Source organism: Balaenoptera ricei, chromosome 16 (assembly GCF_028023285.1).
Source record: "Balaenoptera ricei isolate mBalRic1 chromosome 16, mBalRic1.hap2, whole genome shotgun sequence".
Taxonomy (NCBI): Eukaryota; Metazoa; Chordata; class Mammalia; order Artiodactyla; family Balaenopteridae; genus Balaenoptera; species Balaenoptera ricei.
The window spans coordinates 78,211,447-78,232,676 of NC_082654.1; positions in this window are offsets into that span (position 1 = coordinate 78,211,447).

Below are 21,230 nucleotides of genomic sequence, written 5' to 3' on the forward strand. Positions count from 1 at the left end.
GTTAACCCCAATATGGTAATGTAACCAACCCTCATCCCTTTCTATTTGGTGAACCATAAGTTTTTTAATGAATCTGTGATTGCCTTTCTCTGTGGAAATATCTTCATTGGTATCAATTTTTAAGTAACTCCAAAAAGTGATATGATAGGATATGTGTCTTTTGCTTTCTCACTGACTACAGGTGGCGTGATTACGTCTAGACTCATCTATGGTGCTGCAAATGGCATTGTTTCATTTTTTTCACTAGCGAATATTCCATCTGTACATGGAGGAGTTCTTCTGTGTCCACCCATCTGTTGGTGGACTTTTTGGTTACTTCCATATCTTGGCTATTGTAATACTGTGCCATGCAGATTTGCCTGCCTGTGTCTTTCCAATTCTCTCTTCTTAGATTATAGGTCGAGGAGTGGGCCTGCTGGATCATATGGTAGCTCAATGTTGACCTTTTTAATGCACCTCCATTCTGTTCTATTTCGTGGCCCTTTCCAAGTTACGTCCCCCTTGAAGTTGAGGGTATGCATTTCTCTACAACACCTTCAGCATTTATTGTTTGTAGTTTTCTTGCTGATGGTTATTCTGACAAGTGTGATCTGATACCTCTTTGTGGTTGAATTCGCACGTGCCTCATAATCCATTGAAATTGAGCTTGAAGGCAAGTCCTTTTTATTTTTCAAGCTGTGATTACCTCTTAGTTCTTGAAAGTGTTCTCTTAAAGTATGTGTCACATTTTGAAATGTTTTGGCCATTACCTCCCTCAAGACATTTTGAGGGCAGGTTTCATTTACAGTCCTGCATTACTCCTTCCTATGAAATGACCATTAGCACAGGCTTTAAAGCTGGTTTTGCAGGTAACTGCCATAGGGTGGCAGCCGTTCTATGTTCCCCACCCTTGTAACTAGGGGAAAGCCCTTGCGGCCTGTGGTGTTTCTCGGTTATAAATTAGAGTGGAGTGTGCCTGGACAAACCCACACAAGCTGATGTCTCTTTACTTTTGTTGGATTTTTAAATTTAATTTTTATTTTTTATTGGAGTAATTTTCCACTGTGTACGTGGACCACTTCTACTTTGTGCATTCCTCGGTTGATGGACATTTTCATTGCTTCCAATTGTTGGCTATGGTAAATATTGTTGGAGTGCATGATTGCCAGCCTGTGACTTTTTGATTCTCATTTTCTCAGGTGATAGGCCCAGCAGTGGGTGTGATTCATTGACTGGTAGCACCGTGTTTCCCTTTTCAAAGCACCTACTTTGTGTTTTCATTAGTGGCTCTTACCACGTCCCCCTTAGAATCGAGGGTACGCATTTCTCCACAATCGCTTCAGCATTTATTGTTTGCAGCATTTATGCTAATGGCCCTTCTGGCTGCTGTGAGCTGATAGGTTTCTGTAATTTGGGTTTGCATGTCTCTGAAAATTCGTAAAACTCATCATTTTTCTCCGCCGTTTTCTTTTCTGTTAAAAAAAGGAAACAATTGGGAATACAATATAACTCTTGAAATTGTCTTCTTGGAAGGTTGCCCTCTGTTTAATTTTTTGGTCAATTTTCCACCCCAGAAATTTTTAGAGAGCAGGTGTCATTTCCCGAACTGCAAGTTTGGTGAATATTTAGTGACCTTTAGCAATGGGTTTAAAGGTGATGTTGTGGGAAGTGGCCTCAAGCAGGCAGCATTTCTCCATTCCCAAATCTGGGTACTAGGGCAGCAGAGCCTTTCTGGAAGTTGTGTTCCTAGGTTGTAAATTACATTGGAATGTGCATGGAAAAACCCCCATAAGTTTATGTCTCATTATTTCTTCTTGGTGTTAAAAATTTTTTTAATTGGGGTAAAGCTTCGAATATTGGTTCTCCTAGGTGTACACAATCTGCTTCATTTGTACATTATATATGTCTATTCAAGTACAGATCCTCTTCCCATGTAAAATGTTACAGAGGGTTCCGCACACCTCCCTTGCTATATGGTCGGTCTTTTTGTGATATATATATATAATATGTGTTTGTATACATATAGTAACACTAATCTTAATTTATCCATTCCCCCCACCTTTCGTTTTAGATGAGCATAGTTTGTTTTCTAAGTCTGTGAGTGTCTTTCTCTGTGGAAATATGTTCATTTGTGTCAGTTATTAGATAACGCCTATAAGTGATATCATAGAATATAGGTCTTTTGCTTTCCGACTTACCTCATGTTTCGTGATTACCTCCAGACTCATTTGTGGTGCCTCAAAGAGCAATGGTTCATTGTTTTCCATGGCTAATATTCCATTGTGTACATGGACCACTTCTTCTTTATCCATTCACCTGTTGTTGGACATTTTGATTGCTTCACTGTCTTGGCTATTGTGAATAAGGCTGCACTGCAGCTTTTGCGGCCTGTGTCTTCTCGATTCTTGTCTTCTCAGGTGAGACGTCCAATGATGCGCCTGCTGGATTGAATGGTGCCTCCATTTTTACTTTTAAACACAGCTCCTTTCTTTTCTCATTATTGGCTGTTACCCCTTTACGTCTCACCAGCAGGTAGAGGGTACACAGTTCTCTGAAACCCCGTCAGCATTTATTGTTTGTAGACTTTTTGCTGATGGTCAGTCGACTGGTGTAAGTTGAAACTTTTTGTAGATTAGATTGCATGCGTCTAACACTCCCTGAGGTTGAGCTTTTATCCATTTTCCTTGTTTTTAAAAAGAGTGTGAGGAAAACTTAACTCTTCATAATCTCTTCTTGAAACATTTGCCTGTTTTGAATTTTTTTGTCCATTCCCTACTTCAGCACCAATGTTTAGAGCAAGTGTCTTTTACAGCCCTGAGTCCTTGTGAATGTTAAGTGACCATTAGCTGTGAGTTTAAAGCTGCTCTTGCAGGAAACGGCCACAAGGCTGCAGCATTTCTCCTTTACCAAATCTGGTTACTAGGGAAACAGAGCCTTAATGGAAGTGGTGTTCTAGGTTGTATATTAGAATGGAATATGCCAGGAAAAAGCCCTTTAGTTTATGTCTCATTACTTCTTGTTCATATTTGTAATTGACTTTTTATTTTTTATCCCAGCAAATTTGATTACAATGGTTTGTTTGCTCTAGGTGTGCAAGATGTGGTTCTTTCACACAGATACGTGTATCTATTCTTCCTCGCATCCTTTTCCCATGTAGGTTATGGCACAATGTTGAGTAGTCTCTCTCCTGGTCTTCCGTACGTCTTTGGTGGTTATATATTTCACATGGTATGTATATCTTTGTTAACCCCAATATGGTAATGTAACCAATCCTCATCCCTTTCTATTTGGTGAACCATAAGTTTTTTAATGAATCTGTGATTGCCTTTCTCTGTGGAAATATCTTCATTGGTATCAATTTTTAAGTAACTCCAAAAAGTGATATGATAGGATATGTGTCTTTTGCTTTCTCACTGACTACAGGTGGCGTGATTACGTCTAGACTCATCTATGGTGCTGCAAATGGCATTGTTTCATTTTTTTCACTAGCGAATATTCCATCTGTACATGGAGGAGTTCTTCTGTGTCCACCCATCTGTTGGTGGACTTTTTGGTTACTTCCATATCTTGGCTATTGTAATACTGTGCCATGCAGATTTGCCTGCCTGTGTCTTTCCAATTCTCTCTTCTTAGATTATAGGTCGAGGAGTGGGCCTGCTGGATCATATGGTAGCTCAATGTTGACCTTTTTAATGCACCTCCATTCTGTTCTATTTCGTGGCCCTTTCCAAGTTACGTCCCCCTTGAAGTTGAGGGTATGCATTTCTCTACAACACCTTCAGCATTTATTGTTTGTAGTTTTCTTGCTGATGGTTATTCTGACAAGTGTGATCTGATACCTCTTTGTGGTTGAATTCGCACGTGCCTCATAATCCATTGAAATTGAGCTTGAAGGCAAGTCCTTTTTATTTTTCAAGCTGTGATTACCTCTTAGTTCTTGAAAGTGTTCTCTTAAAGTATGTGTCACATTTTGAAATGTTTTGGCCATTACCTCCCTCAAGACATTTTGAGGGCGGGTTTCATTTACAGTCCTGCATTACTCCTTCCTATGAAATGACCATTAGCACAGGCTTTAAAGCTGGTTTTGCAGGTAACTGCCCTAGGGTGGCAGCCGTTCTATGTTCCCCACCCTTGTAACTAGGGGAAAGCCCTTGCGGCCTGTGGTGTTTCTCGGTTATAAATTAGAGTGGAGTGTGCCTGGACAAACCCACACAAGCTGATGTCTCTTTACTTTTGTTGGATTTTTAAATTTAATTTTTATTTTTTATTGGAGTAATTTTCCACTGTGTACGTGGACCACTTCTACTTTGTGCATTCCTCGGTTGATGGACATTTTCATTGCTTCCAGTTGTTGGCTATGGTAAATATTGTTGGAGTGCATGATTGCCAGCCTGTGACTTTTTGATTCTCATTTTCTCAGGTGATAGGCCCAGCAGTGGGTGTGATTCATTGACTGGTAGCACCGTGTTTCCCTTTTCAAAGCACCTACTTTGTGTTTTCATTAGTGGCTCTTACCACGTCCCCCTTAGAATCGAGGGTACGCATTTCTCCACAATCGCTTCAGCATTTATTGTTTGCAGCATTTATGCTAATGGCCCTTCTGGCTGCTGTGAGCTGATAGGTTTCTGTAATTTGGGTTTGCATGTCTCTGAAAATTCGTAGAACTCATCATTTTTCTCCGCCGTTTTCTTTTCTGTAAAAAAAAAGGAAACAATTGGGAATACAATATAACTCTTGAAATTGTCTTCTTGGAAGGTTGCCCTCTGTTTAATTTTTTGGTCAATTTTCCACCCCAGAAATTTTTAGAGAGCAGGTGTCATTTCCCGAACTGCAAGTTTGGTGAATATTTAGTGACCTTTAGCAATGGGTTTAAAGGTGATGTTGTGGGAAGTGGCCTCAAGCAGGCAGCATTTCTCCATTCCCAAATCTGGGTACTAGGGCAGCAGAGCCTTTCTGGAAGTTGTGTTCCTAGGTTGTAAATTACATTGGAATGTGCATGGAAAAACCCCCATAAGTTTATGTCTCATTATTTCTTCTTGGTGTTAAAAATTTTTTTAATTGGGGTAAAGCTTCGAATATTGGTTCTCCTAGGTGTACACAATCTGCTTCATTTGTACATTATATATGTCTATTCAAGTACAGATCCTCTTCCCATGTAAAATGTTACAGAGGGTTCCGCACACCTCCCTTGCTATATGGTCGGTCTTTTTGTGATATATATATAATATGTGTTTGTATACATATAGTAACACTAATCTTAATTTATCCATTCCCCCCACCTTTCCTTTTAGATGAGCATAGTTTGTTTTCTAAGTCTGTGAGTGTCTTTCTCTGTGGAAATATGTTCATTTGTGTCAGTTATTAGATAACGCCTATAAGTGATATCATAGAATATAGGTCTTTTGCTTTCCGACTTACCTCATGTTTCGTGATTACCTCCAGACTCATTTGTGGTGCCTCAAAGAGCAATGGTTCATTGTTTTCCATGGCTAATATTCCATTGTGTACATGGACCACTTCTTCTTTATCCATTCACCTGTTGTTGGACATTTTGATTGCTTCACTGTCTTGGCTATTGTGAATAAGGCTGCACTGCAGCTTTTGCGGCCTGTGTCTTCTCGATTCTTGTCTTCTCAGGTGAGACGTCCAATGATGCGCCTGCTGGATTGAATGGTGCCTCCATTTTTACTTTTAAACACAGCTCCTTTCTTTTCTCATTATTGGCTGTTACCCCTTTACGTCTCACCAGCAGGTAGAGGGTACACAGTTCTCTGAAACCCCGTCAGCATTTATTGTTTGTAGACTTTTTGCTGATGGTCAGTCGACTGGTGTAAGTTGAAACTTTTTGTAGATTAGATTGCATGCGTCTAACACTCCCTGAGGTTGAGCTTTTATCCATTTTCCTTGTTTTTAAAAAGAGTGTGAGGAAAACTTAACTCTTCATAATCTCTTCTTGAAACATTTGCCTGTTTTGAATTTTTTTGTCCATTCCCTACTTCAGCACCAATGTTTAGAGCAAGTGTCTTTTACAGCCCTGAGTCCTTGTGAATGTTAAGTGACCATTAGCTGTGAGTTTAAAGCTGCTCTTGCAGGAAACGGCCACAAGGCTGCAGCATTTCTCCTTTACCAAATCTGGTTACTAGGGAAACAGAGCCTTAATGGAAGTGGTGTTCTAGGTTGTATATTAGAATGGAATATGCCAGGAAAAAGCCCTTTAGTTTATGTCTCATTACTTCTTGTTCATATTTGTAATTGACTTTTTATTTTTTATCCCAGCAAATTTGATTACAATGGTTTGTTTGCTCTAGGTGTGCAAGATGTGGTTCTTTCACACAGATACGTGTATCTATTCTTCCTCGCATCCTTTTCCCATGTAGGTTATGGCACAATGTTGAGTAGTCTCTCTCCTGGTCTTCCGTACGTCTTTGGTGGTTATATATTTCACATGGTATGTATATCTTTGTTAACCCCAATATGGTAATGTAACCAACCCTCATCCCTTTCTATTTGGTGAACCATAAGTTTTTTAATGAATCTGTGATTGCCTTTCTCTGTGGAAATATCTTCATTGGTATCAATTTTTAAGTAACTCCAAAAAGTGATATGATAGGATATGTGTCTTTTGCTTTCTCACTGACTACAGGTGGCGTGATTACGTCTAGACTCATCTATGGTGCTGCAAATGGCATTGTTTCATTTTTTTCACTAGCGAATATTCCATCTGTACATGGAGGAGTTCTTCTGTGTCCACCCATCTGTTGGTGGACTTTTTGGTTACTTCCATATCTTGGCTATTGTAATACTGTGCCATGCAGATTTGCCTGCCTGTGTCTTTCCAATTCTCTCTTCTTAGATTATAGGTCGAGGAGTGGGCCTGCTGGATCATATGGTAGCTCAATGTTGACCTTTTTAATGCACCTCCATTCTGTTCTATTTCGTGGCCCTTTCCAAGTTACGTCCCCCTTGAAGTTGAGGGTATGCATTTCTCTACAACACCTTCAGCATTTATTGTTTGTAGTTTTCTTGCTGATGGTTATTCTGACAAGTGTGATCTGATACCTCTTTGTGGTTGAATTCGCACGTGCCTCATAATCCATTGAAATTGAGCTTGAAGGCAAGTCCTTTTTATTTTTCAAGCTGTGATTACCTCTTAGTTCTTGAAAGTGTTCTCTTAAAGTATGTGTCACATTTTGAAATGTTTTGGCCATTACCTCCCTCAAGACATTTTGAGGGCGGGTTTCATTTACAGTCCTGCATTACTCCTTCCTATGAAATGACCATTAGCACAGGCTTTAAAGCTGGTTTTGCAGGTAACTGCCATAGGGTGGCAGCCGTTCTATGTTCCCCACCCTTGTAACTAGGGGAAAGCCCTTGCGGCCTGTGGTGTTTCTCGGTTATAAATTAGAGTGGAGTGTGCCTGGACAAACCCACACAAGCTGATGTCTCTTTACTTTTGTTGGATTTTTAAATTTAATTTTTATTTTTTATTGGAGTAATTTTCCACTGTGTACGTGGACCACTTCTACTTTGTGCATTCCTCGGTTGATGGACATTTTCATTGCTTCCAATTGTTGGCTATGGTAAATATTGTTGGAGTGCATGATTGCCAGCCTGTGACTTTTTGATTCTCATTTTCTCAGGTGATAGGCCCAGCAGTGGGTGTGATTCATTGACTGGTAGCACCGTGTTTCCCTTTTCAAAGCACCTACTTTGTGTTTTCATTAGTGGCTCTTACCACGTCCCCCTTAGAATCGAGGGTACGCATTTCTCCACAATCGCTTCAGCATTTATTGTTTGCAGCATTTATGCTAATGGCCCTTCTGGCTGCTGTGAGCTGATAGGTTTCTGTAATTTGGGTTTGCATGTCTCTGAAAATTCGTAGAACTCATCATTTTTCTCCGCCGTTTTCTTTTCTGTAAAAAAAAAGGAAACAATTGGGAATACAATATAACTCTTGAAATTGTCTTCTTGGAAGGTTGCCCTCTGTTTAATTTTTTGGTCAATTTTCCACCCCAGAAATTTTTAGAGAGCAGGTGTCATTTCCCGAACTGCAAGTTTGGTGAATATTTAGTGACCTTTAGCAATGGGTTTAAAGGTGATGTTGTGGGAAGTGGCCTCAAGCAGGCAGCATTTCTCCATTCCCAAATCTGGGTACTAGGGCAGCAGAGCCTTTCTGGAAGTTGTGTTCCTAGGTTGTAAATTACATTGGAATGTGCATGGAAAAACCCCCATAAGTTTATGTCTCATTATTTCTTCTTGGTGTTAAAAATTTTTTTAATTGGGGTAAAGCTTCGAATATTGGTTCTCCTAGGTGTACACAATCTGCTTCATTTGTACATTATATATGTCTATTCAAGTACAGATCCTCTTCCCATGTAAAATGTTACAGAGGGTTCCGCACACCTCCCTTGCTATATGGTCGGTCTTTTTGTGATATATATATAATATGTGTTTGTATACATATAGTAACACTAATCTTAATTTATCCATTCCCCCCACCTTTCCTTTTAGATGAGCATAGTTTGTTTTCTAAGTCTGTGAGTGTCTTTCTCTGTGGAAATATGTTCATTTGTGTCAGTTATTAGATAACGCCTATAAGTGATATCATAGAATATAGGTCTTTTGCTTTCCGACTTACCTCATGTTTCGTGATTACCTCCAGACTCATTTGTGGTGCCTCAAAGAGCAATGGTTCATTGTTTTCCATGGCTAATATTCCATTGTGTACATGGACCACTTCTTCTTTATCCATTCACCTGTTGTTGGACATTTTGATTGCTTCACTGTCTTGGCTATTGTGAATAAGGCTGCACTGCAGCTTTTGCGGCCTGTGTCTTCTCGATTCTTGTCTTCTCAGGTGAGACGTCCAATGATGCGCCTGCTGGATTGAATGGTGCCTCCATTTTTACTTTTAAACACAGCTCCTTTCTTTTCTCATTATTGGCTGTTACCCCTTTACGTCTCACCAGCAGGTAGAGGGTACACAGTTCTCTGAAACCCCGTCAGCATTTATTGTTTGTAGACTTTTTGCTGATGGTCAGTCGACTGGTGTAAGTTGAAACTTTTTGTAGATTAGATTGCATGCGTCTAACACTCCCTGAGGTTGAGCTTTTATCCATTTTCCTTGTTTTTAAAAAGAGTGTGAGGAAAACTTAACTCTTCATAATCTCTTCTTGAAACATTTGCCTGTTTTGAATTTTTTTGTCCATTCCCTACTTCAGCACCAATGTTTAGAGCAAGTGTCTTTTACAGCCCTGAGTCCTTGTGAATGTTAAGTGACCATTAGCTGTGAGTTTAAAGCTGCTCTTGCAGGAAACGGCCACAAGGCTGCAGCATTTCTCCTTTACCAAATCTGGTTACTAGGGAAACAGAGCCTTAATGGAAGTGGTGTTCTAGGTTGTATATTAGAATGGAATATGCCAGGAAAAAGCCCTTTAGTTTATGTCTCATTACTTCTTGTTCATATTTGTAATTGACTTTTTATTTTTTATCCCAGCAAATTTGATTACAATGGTTTGTTTGCTCTAGGTGTGCAAGATGTGGTTCTTTCACACAGATACGTGTATCTATTCTTCCTCGCATCCTTTTCCCATGTAGGTTATGGCACAATGTTGAGTAGTCTCTCTCCTGGTCTTCCGTACGTCTTTGGTGGTTATATATTTCACATGGTATGTATATCTTTGTTAACCCCAATATGGTAATGTAACCAATCCTCATCCCTTTCTATTTGGTGAACCATAAGTTTTTTAATGAATCTGTGATTGCCTTTCTCTGTGGAAATATCTTCATTGGTATCAATTTTTAAGTAACTCCAAAAAGTGATATGATAGGATATGTGTCTTTTGCTTTCTCACTGACTACAGGTGGCGTGATTACGTCTAGACTCATCTATGGTGCTGCAAATGGCATTGTTTCATTTTTTTCACTAGCGAATATTCCATCTGTACATGGAGGAGTTCTTCTGTGTCCACCCATCTGTTGGTGGACTTTTTGGTTACTTCCATATCTTGGCTATTGTAATACTGTGCCATGCAGATTTGCCTGCCTGTGTCTTTCCAATTCTCTCTTCTTAGATTATAGGTCGAGGAGTGGGCCTGCTGGATCATATGGTAGCTCAATGTTGACCTTTTTAATGCACCTCCATTCTGTTCTATTTCGTGGCCCTTTCCAAGTTACGTCCCCCTTGAAGTTGAGGGTATGCATTTCTCTACAACACCTTCAGCATTTATTGTTTGTAGTTTTCTTGCTGATGGTTATTCTGACAAGTGTGATCTGATACCTCTTTGTGGTTGAATTCGCACGTGCCTCATAATCCATTGAAATTGAGCTTGAAGGCAAGTCCTTTTTATTTTTCAAGCTGTGATTACCTCTTAGTTCTTGAAAGTGTTCTCTTAAAGTATGTGTCACATTTTGAAATGTTTTGGCCATTACCTCCCTCAAGACATTTTGAGGGCGGGTTTCATTTACAGTCCTGCATTACTCCTTCCTATGAAATGACCATTAGCACAGGCTTTAAAGCTGGTTTTGCAGGTAACTGCCATAGGGTGGCAGCCGTTCTATGTTCCCCACCCTTGTAACTAGGGGAAAGCCCTTGCGGCCTGTGGTGTTTCTCGGTTATAAATTAGAGTGGAGTGTGCCTGGACAAACCCACACAAGCTGATGTCTCTTTACTTTTGTTGGATTTTTAAATTTAATTTTTATTTTTTATTGGAGTAATTTTCCACTGTGTACGTGGACCACTTCTACTTTGTGCATTCCTCGGTTGATGGACATTTTCATTGCTTCCAATTGTTGGCTATGGTAAATATTGTTGGAGTGCATGATTGCCAGCCTGTGACTTTTTGATTCTCATTTTCTCAGGTGATAGGCCCAGCAGTGGGTGTGATTCATTGACTGGTAGCACCGTGTTTCCCTTTTCAAAGCACCTACTTTGTGTTTTCATTAGTGGCTCTTACCACGTCCCCCTTAGAATCGAGGGTACGCATTTCTCCACAATCGCTTCAGCATTTATTGTTTGCAGCATTTATGCTAATGGCCCTTCTGGCTGCTGTGAGCTGATAGGTTTCTGTAATTTGGGTTTGCATGTCTCTGAAAATTCGTAGAACTCATCATTTTTCTCCGCCGTTTTCTTTTCTGTAAAAAAAAAGGAAACAATTGGGAATACAATATAACTCTTGAAATTGTCTTCTTGGAAGGTTGCCCTCTGTTTAATTTTTTGGTCAATTTTCCACCCCAGAAATTTTTAGAGAGCAGGTGTCATTTCCCGAACTGCAAGTTTGGTGAATATTTAGTGACCTTTAGCAATGGGTTTAAAGGTGATGTTGTGGGAAGTGGCCTCAAGCAGGCAGCATTTCTCCATTCCCAAATCTGGGTACTAGGGCAGCAGAGCCTTTCTGGAAGTTGTGTTCCTAGGTTGTAAATTACATTGGAATGTGCATGGAAAAACCCCCATAAGTTTATGTCTCATTATTTCTTCTTGGTGTTAAAAATTTTTTTAATTGGGGTAAAGCTTCGAATATTGGTTCTCCTAGGTGTACACAATCTGCTTCATTTGTACATTATATATGTCTATTCAAGTACAGATCCTCTTCCCATGTAAAATGTTACAGAGGGTTCCGCACACCTCCCTTGCTATATGGTCGGTCTTTTTGTGATATATATATAATATGTGTTTGTATACATATAGTAACACTAATCTTAATTTATCCATTCCCCCCACCTTTCCTTTTAGATGAGCATAGTTTGTTTTCTAAGTCTGTGAGTGTCTTTCTCTGTGGAAATATGTTCATTTGTGTCAGTTATTAGATAACGCCTATAAGTGATATCATAGAATATAGGTCTTTTGCTTTCCGACTTACCTCATGTTTCGTGATTACCTCCAGACTCATTTGTGGTGCCTCAAAGAGCAATGGTTCATTGTTTTCCATGGCTAATATTCCATTGTGTACATGGACCACTTCTTCTTTATCCATTCACCTGTTGTTGGACATTTTGATTGCTTCACTGTCTTGGCTATTGTGAATAAGGCTGCACTGCAGCTTTTGCGGCCTGTGTCTTCTCGATTCTTGTCTTCTCAGGTGAGACGTCCAATGATGCGCCTGCTGGATTGAATGGTGCCTCCATTTTTACTTTTAAACACAGCTCCTTTCTTTTCTCATTATTGGCTGTTACCCCTTTACGTCTCACCAGCAGGTAGAGGGTACACAGTTCTCTGAAACCCCGTCAGCATTTATTGTTTGTAGACTTTTTGCTGATGGTCAGTCGACTGGTGTAAGTTGAAACTTTTTGTAGATTAGATTGCATGCGTCTAACACTCCCTGAGGTTGAGCTTTTATCCATTTTCCTTGTTTTTAAAAAGAGTGTGAGGAAAACTTAACTCTTCATAATCTCTTCTTGAAACATTTGCCTGTTTTGAATTTTTTTGTCCATTCCCTACTTCAGCACCAATGTTTAGAGCAAGTGTCTTTTACAGCCCTGAGTCCTTGTGAATGTTAAGTGACCATTAGCTGTGAGTTTAAAGCTGCTCTTGCAGGAAACGGCCACAAGGCTGCAGCATTTCTCCTTTACCAAATCTGGTTACTAGGGAAACAGAGCCTTAATGGAAGTGGTGTTCTAGGTTGTATATTAGAATGGAATATGCCAGGAAAAAGCCCTTTAGTTTATGTCTCATTACTTCTTGTTCATATTTGTAATTGACTTTTTATTTTTTATCCCAGCAAATTTGATTACAATGGTTTGTTTGCTCTAGGTGTGCAAGATGTGGTTCTTTCACACATATACGTGTATCTATTCTTCCTCGCATCCTTTTCCCATGTAGGTTATGGCACAATGTTGAGTAGTCTCTCTCCTGGTCTTCCGTACGTCTTTGGTGGTTATATATTTCACATGGTATGTATATCTTTGTTAACCCCAATATGGTAATGTAACCAACCCTCATCCCTTTCTATTTGGTGAACCATAAGTTTTTTAATGAATCTGTGATTGCCTTTCTCTGTGGAAATATCTTCATTGGTATCAATTTTTAAGTAACTCCAAAAAGTGATATGATAGGATATGTGTCTTTTGCTTTCTCACTGAATACAGGTGGCGTGATTACGTCTAGACTCATCTATGGTGCTGCAAATGGCATTGTTTCATTTTTTTCACTAGCGAATATTCCATCTGTACATGGAGGAGTTCTTCTGTGTCCACCCATCTGTTGGTGGACTTTTTGGTTACTTCCATATCTTGGCTATTGTAATACTGTGCCATGCAGATTTGCCTGCCTGTGTCTTTCCAATTCTCTCTTCTTAGATTATAGGTCGAGGAGTGGGCCTGCTGGATCATATGGTAGCTCAATGTTGACCTTTTTAATGCACCTCCATTCTGTTCTATTTCGTGGCCCTTTCCAAGTTACGTCCCCCTTGAAGTTGAGGGTATGCATTTCTCTACAACACCTTCAGCATTTATTGTTTGTAGTTTTCTTGCTGATGGTTATTCTGACAAGTGTGATCTGATACCTCTTTGTGGTTGAATTCGCACGTGCCTCATAATCCATTGAAATTGAGCTTGAAGGCAAGTCCTTTTTATTTTTCAAGCTGTGATTACCTCTTAGTTCTTGAAAGTGTTCTCTTAAAGTATGTGTCACATTTTGAAATGTTTTGGCCATTACCTCCCTCAAGACATTTTGAGGGCGGGTTTCATTTACAGTCCTGCATTACTCCTTCCTATGAAATGACCATTAGCACAGGCTTTAAAGCTGGTTTTGCAGGTAACTGCCATAGGGTGGCAGCCGTTCTATGTTCCCCACCCTTGTAACTAGGGGAAAGCCCTTGCGGCCTGTGGTGTTTCTCGGTTATAAATTAGAGTGGAGTGTGCCTGGACAAACCCACACAAGCTGATGTCTCTTTACTTTTGTTGGATTTTTAAATTTAATTTTTATTTTTTATTGGAGTAATTTTCCACTGTGTACGTGGACCACTTCTACTTTGTGCATTCCTCGGTTGATGGACATTTTCATTGCTTCCAATTGTTGGCTATGGTAAATATTGTTGGAGTGCATGATTGCCAGCCTGTGACTTTTTGATTCTCATTTTCTCAGGTGATAGGCCCAGCAGTGGGTGTGATTCATTGACTGGTAGCACCGTGTTTCCCTTTTCAAAGCACCTACTTTGTGTTTTCATTAGTGGCTCTTACCACGTCCCCCTTAGAATCGAGGGTACGCATTTCTCCACAATCGCTTCAGCATTTATTGTTTGCAGCATTTATGCTAATGGCCCTTCTGGCTGCTGTGAGCTGATAGGTTTCTGTAATTTGGGTTTGCATGTCTCTGAAAATTCGTAGAACTCATCATTTTTCTCCGCCGTTTTCTTTTCTGTAAAAAAAAAGGAAACAATTGGGAATACAATATAACTCTTGAAATTGTCTTCTTGGAAGGTTGCCCTCTGTTTAATTTTTTGGTCAATTTTCCACCCCAGAAATTTTTAGAGAGCAGGTGTCATTTCCCGAACTGCAAGTTTGGTGAATATTTAGTGACCTTTAGCAATGGGTTTAAAGGTGATGTTGTGGGAAGTGGCCTCAAGCAGGCAGCATTTCTCCATTCCCAAATCTGGGTACTAGGGCAGCAGAGCCTTTCTGGAAGTTGTGTTCCTAGGTTGTAAATTACATTGGAATGTGCATGGAAAAACCCCCATAAGTTTATGTCTCATTATTTCTTCTTGGTGTTAAAAATTTTTTTAATTGGGGTAAAGCTTCGAATATTGGTTCTCCTAGGTGTACACAATCTGCTTCATTTGTACATTATATATGTCTATTCAAGTACAGATCCTCTTCCCATGTAAAATGTTACAGAGGGTTCCGCACACCTCCCTTGCTATATGGTCGGTCTTTTTGTGATATATATATAATATGTGTTTGTATACATATAGTAACACTAATCTTAATTTATCCATTCCCCCCACCTTTCCTTTTAGATGAGCATAGTTTGTTTTCTAAGTCTGTGAGTGTCTTTCTCTGTGGAAATATGTTCATTTGTGTCAGTTATTAGATAACGCCTATAAGTGATATCATAGAATATAGGTCTTTTGCTTTCCGACTTACCTCATGTTTCGTGATTACCTCCAGACTCATTTGTGGTGCCTCAAAGAGCAATGGTTCATTGTTTTCCATGGCTAATATTCCATTGTGTACATGGACCACTTCTTCTTTATCCATTCACCTGTTGTTGGACATTTTGATTGCTTCACTGTCTTGGCTATTGTGAATAAGGCTGCACTGCAGCTTTTGCGGCCTGTGTCTTCTCGATTCTTGTCTTCTCAGGTGAGACGTCCAATGATGCGCCTGCTGGATTGAATGGTGCCTCCATTTTTACTTTTAAACACAGCTCCTTTCTTTTCTCATTATTGGCTGTTACCCCTTTACGTCTCACCAGCAGGTAGAGGGTACACAGTTCTCTGAAACCCCGTCAGCATTTATTGTTTGTAGACTTTTTGCTGATGGTCAGTCGACTGGTGTAAGTTGAAACTTTTTGTAGATTAGATTGCATGCGTCTAACACTCCCTGAGGTTGAGCTTTTATCCATTTTCCTTGTTTTTAAAAAGAGTGTGAGGAAAACTTAACTCTTCATAATCTCTTCTTGAAACATTTGCCTGTTTTGAATTTTTTTGTCCATTCCCTACTTCAGCACCAATGTTTAGAGCAAGTGTCTTTTACAGCCCTGAGTCCTTGTGAATGTTAAGTGACCATTAGCTGTGAGTTTAAAGCTGCTCTTGCAGGAAACGGCCACAAGGCTGCAGCATTTCTCCTTTACCAAATCTGGTTACTAGGGAAACAGAGCCTTAATGGAAGTGGTGTTCTAGGTTGTATATTAGAATGGAATATGCCAGGAAAAAGCCCTTTAGTTTATGTCTCATTACTTCTTGTTCATATTTGTAATTGACTTTTTATTTTTTATCCCAGCAAATTTGATTACAATGGTTTGTTTGCTCTAGGTGTGCAAGATGTGGTTCTTTCACACAGATACGTGTATCTATTCTTCCTCGCATCCTTTTCCCATGTAGGTTATGGCACAATGTTGAGTAGTCTCTCTCCTGGTCTTCCGTACGTCTTTGGTGGTTATATATTTCACATGGTATGTATATCTTTGTTAACCCCAATATGGTAATGTAACCAATCCTCATCCCTTTCTATTTGGTGAACCATAAGTTTTTTAATGAATCTGTGATTGCCTTTCTCTGTGGAAATATCTTCATTGGTATCAATTTTTAAGTAACTCCAAAAAGTGATATGATAGGATATGTGTCTTTTGCTTTCTCACTGACTACAGGTGGCGTGATTACGTCTAGACTCATCTATGGTGCTGCAAATGGCATTGTTTCATTTTTTTCACTAGCGAATATTCCATCTGTACATGGAGGAGTTCTTCTGTGTCCACCCATCTGTTGGTGGACTTTTTGGTTACTTCCATATCTTGGCTATTGTAATACTGTGCCATGCAGATTTGCCTGCCTGTGTCTTTCCAATTCTCTCTTCTTAGATTATAGGTCGAGGAGTGGGCCTGCTGGATCATATGGTAGCTCAATGTTGACCTTTTTAATGCACCTCCATTCTGTTCTATTTCGTGGCCCTTTCCAAGTTACGTCCCCCTTGAAGTTGAGGGTATGCATTTCTCTACAACACCTTCAGCATTTATTGTTTGTAGTTTTCTTGCTGATGGTTATTCTGACAAGTGTGATCTGATACCTCTTTGTGGTTGAATTCGCACGTGCCTCATAATCCATTGAAATTGAGCTTGAAGGCAAGTCCTTTTTATTTTTCAAGCTGTGATTACCTCTTAGTTCTTGAAAGTGTTCTCTTAAAGTATGTGTCACATTTTGAAATGTTTTGGCCATTACCTCCCTCAAGACATTTTGAGGGCGGGTTTCATTTACAGTCCTGCATTACTCCTTCCTATGAAATGACCATTAGCACAGGCTTTAAAGCTGGTTTTGCAGGTAACTGCCATAGGGTGGCAGCCGTTCTATGTTCCCCACCCTTGTAACTAGGGGAAAGCCCTTGCGGCCTGTGGTGTTTCTCGGTTATAAATTAGAGTGGAGTGTGCCTGGACAAACCCACACAAGCTGATGTCTCTTTACTTTTGTTGGATTTTTAAATTTAATTTTTATTTTTTATTGGAGTAATTTTCCACTGTGTACGTGGACCACTTCTACTTTGTGCATTCCTCGGTTGATGGACATTTTCATTGCTTCCAATTGTTGGCTATGGTAAATATTGTTGGAGTGCATGATTGCCAGCCTGTGACTTTTTGATTCTCATTTTCTCAGGTGATAGGCCCAGCAGTGGGTGTGATTCATTGACTGGTAGCACCGTGTTTCCCTTTTCAAAGCACCTACTTTGTGTTTTCATTAGTGGCTCTTACCACGTCCCCCTTAGAATCGAGGGTACGCATTTCTCCACAATCGCTTCAGCATTTATTGTTTGCAGCATTTATGCTAATGGCCCTTCTGGCTGCTGTGAGCTGATAGGTTTCTGTAATTTGGGTTTGCATGTCTCTGAAAATTCGTAGAACTCATCATTTTTCTCCGCCGTTTTCTTTTCTGTAAAAAAAAAGGAAACAATTGGGAATACAATATAACTCTTGAAATTGTCTTCTTGGAAGGTTGCCCTCTGTTTAATTTTTTGGTCAATTTTCCACCCCAGAAATTTTTAGAGAGCAGGTGTCATTTCCCGAACTGCAAGTTTGGTGAATATTTAGTGACCTTTAGCAATGGGTTTAAAGGTGATGTTGTGGGAAGTGGCCTCAAGCAGGCAGCATTTCTCCATTCCCAAATCTGGGTACTAGGGCAGCAGAGCCTTTCTGGAAGTTGTGTTCCTAGGTTGTAAATTACATTGGAATGTGCATGGAAAAACCCCCATAAGTTTATGTCTCATTATTTCTTCTTGGTGTTAAAAATTTTTTTAATTGGGGTAAAGCTTCGAATATTGGTTCTCCTAGGTGTACACAATCTGCTTCATTTGTACATTATATATGTCTATTCAAGTACAGATCCTCTTCCCATGTAAAATGTTACAGAGGGTTCCGCACACCTCCCTTGCTATATGGTCGGTCTTTTTGTGATATATATATAATATGTGTTTGTATACATATAGTAACACTAATCTTAATTTATCCATTCCCCCCACCTTTCCTTTTAGATGAGCATAGTTTGTTTTCTAAGTCTGTGAGTGTCTTTCTCTGTGGAAATATGTTCATTTGTGTCAGTTATTAGATAACGCCTATAAGTGATATCATAGAATATAGGTCTTTTGCTTTCCGACTTACCTCATGTTTCGTGATTACCTCCAGACTCATTTGTGGTGCCTCAAAGAGCAATGGTTCATTGTTTTCCATGGCTAATATTCCATTGTGTACATGGACCACTTCTTCTTTATCCATTCACCTGTTGTTGGACATTTTGATTGCTTCACTGTCTTGGCTATTGTGAATAAGGCTGCACTGCAGCTTTTGCGGCCTGTGTCTTCTCGATTCTTGTCTTCTCAGGTGAGACGTCCAATGATGCGCCTGCTGGATTGAATGGTGCCTCCATTTTTACTTTTAAACACAGCTCCTTTCTTTTCTCATTATTGGCTGTTACCCCTTTACGTCTCACCAGCAGGTAGAGGGTACACAGTTCTCTGAAACCCCGTCAGCATTTATTGTTTGTAGACTTTTTGCTGATGGTCAGTCGACTGGTGTAAGTTGAAACTTTTTGTAGATTAGATTGCATGCGTCTAACACTCCCTGAGGTTGAGCTTTTATCCATTTTCCTTGTTTTTAAAAAGAGTGTGAGGAAAACTTAACTCTTCATAATCTCTTCTTGAAACATTTGCCTGTTTTGAATTTTTTTGTCCATTCCCTACTTCAGCACCAATGTTTAGAGCAAGTGTCTTTTACAGCCCTGAGTCCTTGTGAATGTTAAGTGACCATTAGCTGTGAGTTTAAAGCTGCTCTTGCAGGAAACGGCCACAAGGCTGCAGCATTTCTCCTTTACCAAATCTGGTTACTAGGGAAACAGAGCCTTAATGGAAGTGGTGTTCTAGGTTGTATATTAGAATGGAATATGCCAGGAAAAAGCCCTTTAGTTTATGTCTCATTACTTCTTGTTCATATTTGTAATTGACTTTTTATTTTTTATCCCAGCAAATTTGATTACAATGGTTTGTTTGCTCTAGGTGTGCAAGATGTGGTTCTTTCACACATATACGTGTATCTATTCTTCCTCGCATCCTTTTCCCATGTAGGTTATGGCACAATGTTGAGTAGTCTCTCTCCTGGTCTTCCGTACGTCTTTGGTGGTTATATATTTCACATGGTATGTATATCTTTGTTAACCCCAATATGGTAATGTAACCAACCCTCATCCCTTTCTATTTGGTGAACCATAAGTTTTTTAATGAATCTGTGATTGCCTTTCTCTGTGGAAATATCTTCATTGGTATCAATTTTTAAGTAACTCCAAAAAGTGATATGATAGGATATGTGTCTTTTGCTTTCTCACTGAATACAGGTGGCGTGATTACGTCTAGACTCATCTATGGTGCTGCAAATGGCATTGTTTCATTTTTTTCACTAGCGAATATTCCATCTGTACATGGAGGAGTTCTTCTGTGTCCACCCATCTGTTGGTGGACTTTTTGGTTACTTCCATATCTTGGCTATTGTAATACTGTGCCATGCAGATTTGCCTGCCTGTGTCTTTCCAATTCTCTCTTCTTAGATTATAGGTCGAGGAGTGGGCCTGCTGGATCATATGGTAGCTCAATGTTGACCTTTTTAATGCACCTCCATTCTGTTCTATTTCGTGGCCCTTTCCAAGTTACGTCCCCCTTGAAGTTGAGGGTATGCATTTCTCTACAACACCTTCAGCATTTATTGTTTGTAGTTTTCTTGCTGATGGTTATTCTGACAAGTGTGATCTGATACCTCTTTGTGGTTGAATTCGCACGTGCCTCATAATCCATTGAAATTGAGCTTGAAGGCAAGTCCTTTTTATTTTTCAAGCTGTGATTACCTCTTAGTTCTTGAAAGTGTTCTCTTAAAGTATGTGTCACATTTTGAAATGTTTTGGCCATTACCTCCCTCAAGACATTTTGAGGGCGGGTTTCATTTACAGTCCTGCATTACTCCTTCCTATGAAATGACCATTAGCACAGGCTTTAAAGCTGGTTTTGCAGGTAACTGCCATAGGGTGGCAGCCGTTCTATGTTCCCCACCCTTGTAACTAGGGGAAAGCCCTTGCGGCCTGTGGTGTTTCTCGGTTATAAATTAGAGTGGAGTGTGCCTGGACAAACCCACACAAGCTGATGTCTCTTTACTTTTGTTGGATTTTTAAATTTAATTTTTATTTTTTATTGGAGTAATTTTCCACTGTGTACGTGGACCACTTCTACTTTGTGCATTCCTCGGTTGATGGACATTTTCATTGCTTCCAATTGTTGGCTATGGTAAATATTGTTGGAGTGCATGATTGCCAGCCTGTGACTTTTTGATTCTCATTTTCTCAGGTGATAGGCCCAGCAGTGGGTGTGATTCATTGACTGGTAGCACCGTGTTTCCCTTTTCAAAGCACCTACTTTGTGTTTTCATTAGTGGCTCTTACCACGTCCCCCTTAGAATCGAGGGTACGCATTTCTCCACAATCGCTTCAGCATTTATTGTTTGCAGCATTTATGCTAATGGCCCTTCTGGCTGCTGTGAGCTGATAGGTTTCTGTAATTTGGGTTTGCATGTCTCTGAAAATTCGTAAAACTCATCATTTTTCTCCGCCGTTTTCTTTTCTGTTAAAAAAAGGAAACAATTGGGAATACAATATAACTCTTGAAATTGTCTTCTTGGAAGGTTGCCCTCTGTTTAATTTTTTGGTCAATTTTCCACCCCAGAAATTTTTAGAGAGCAGGTGTCATTTCCCGAACTGCAAGTTTGGTGAATATTTAGTGACCTTTAGCAATGGGTTTAAAGGTGATGTTGTGGGAAGTGGCCTCAAGCAGGCAGCATTTCTCCATTCCCAAATCTGGGTACTAGGGCAGCAGAGCCTTTCTGGAAGTTGTGTTCCTAGGTTGTAAATTACATTGGAATGTGCATGGAAAAACCCCCATAAGTTTATGTCTCATTATTTCTTCTTGGTGTTAAAAATTTTTTTAATTGGGGTAAAGCTTCGAATATTGGTTCTCCTAGGTGTACACAATCTGCTTCATTTGTACATTATATATGTCTATTCAAGTACAGATCCTCTTCC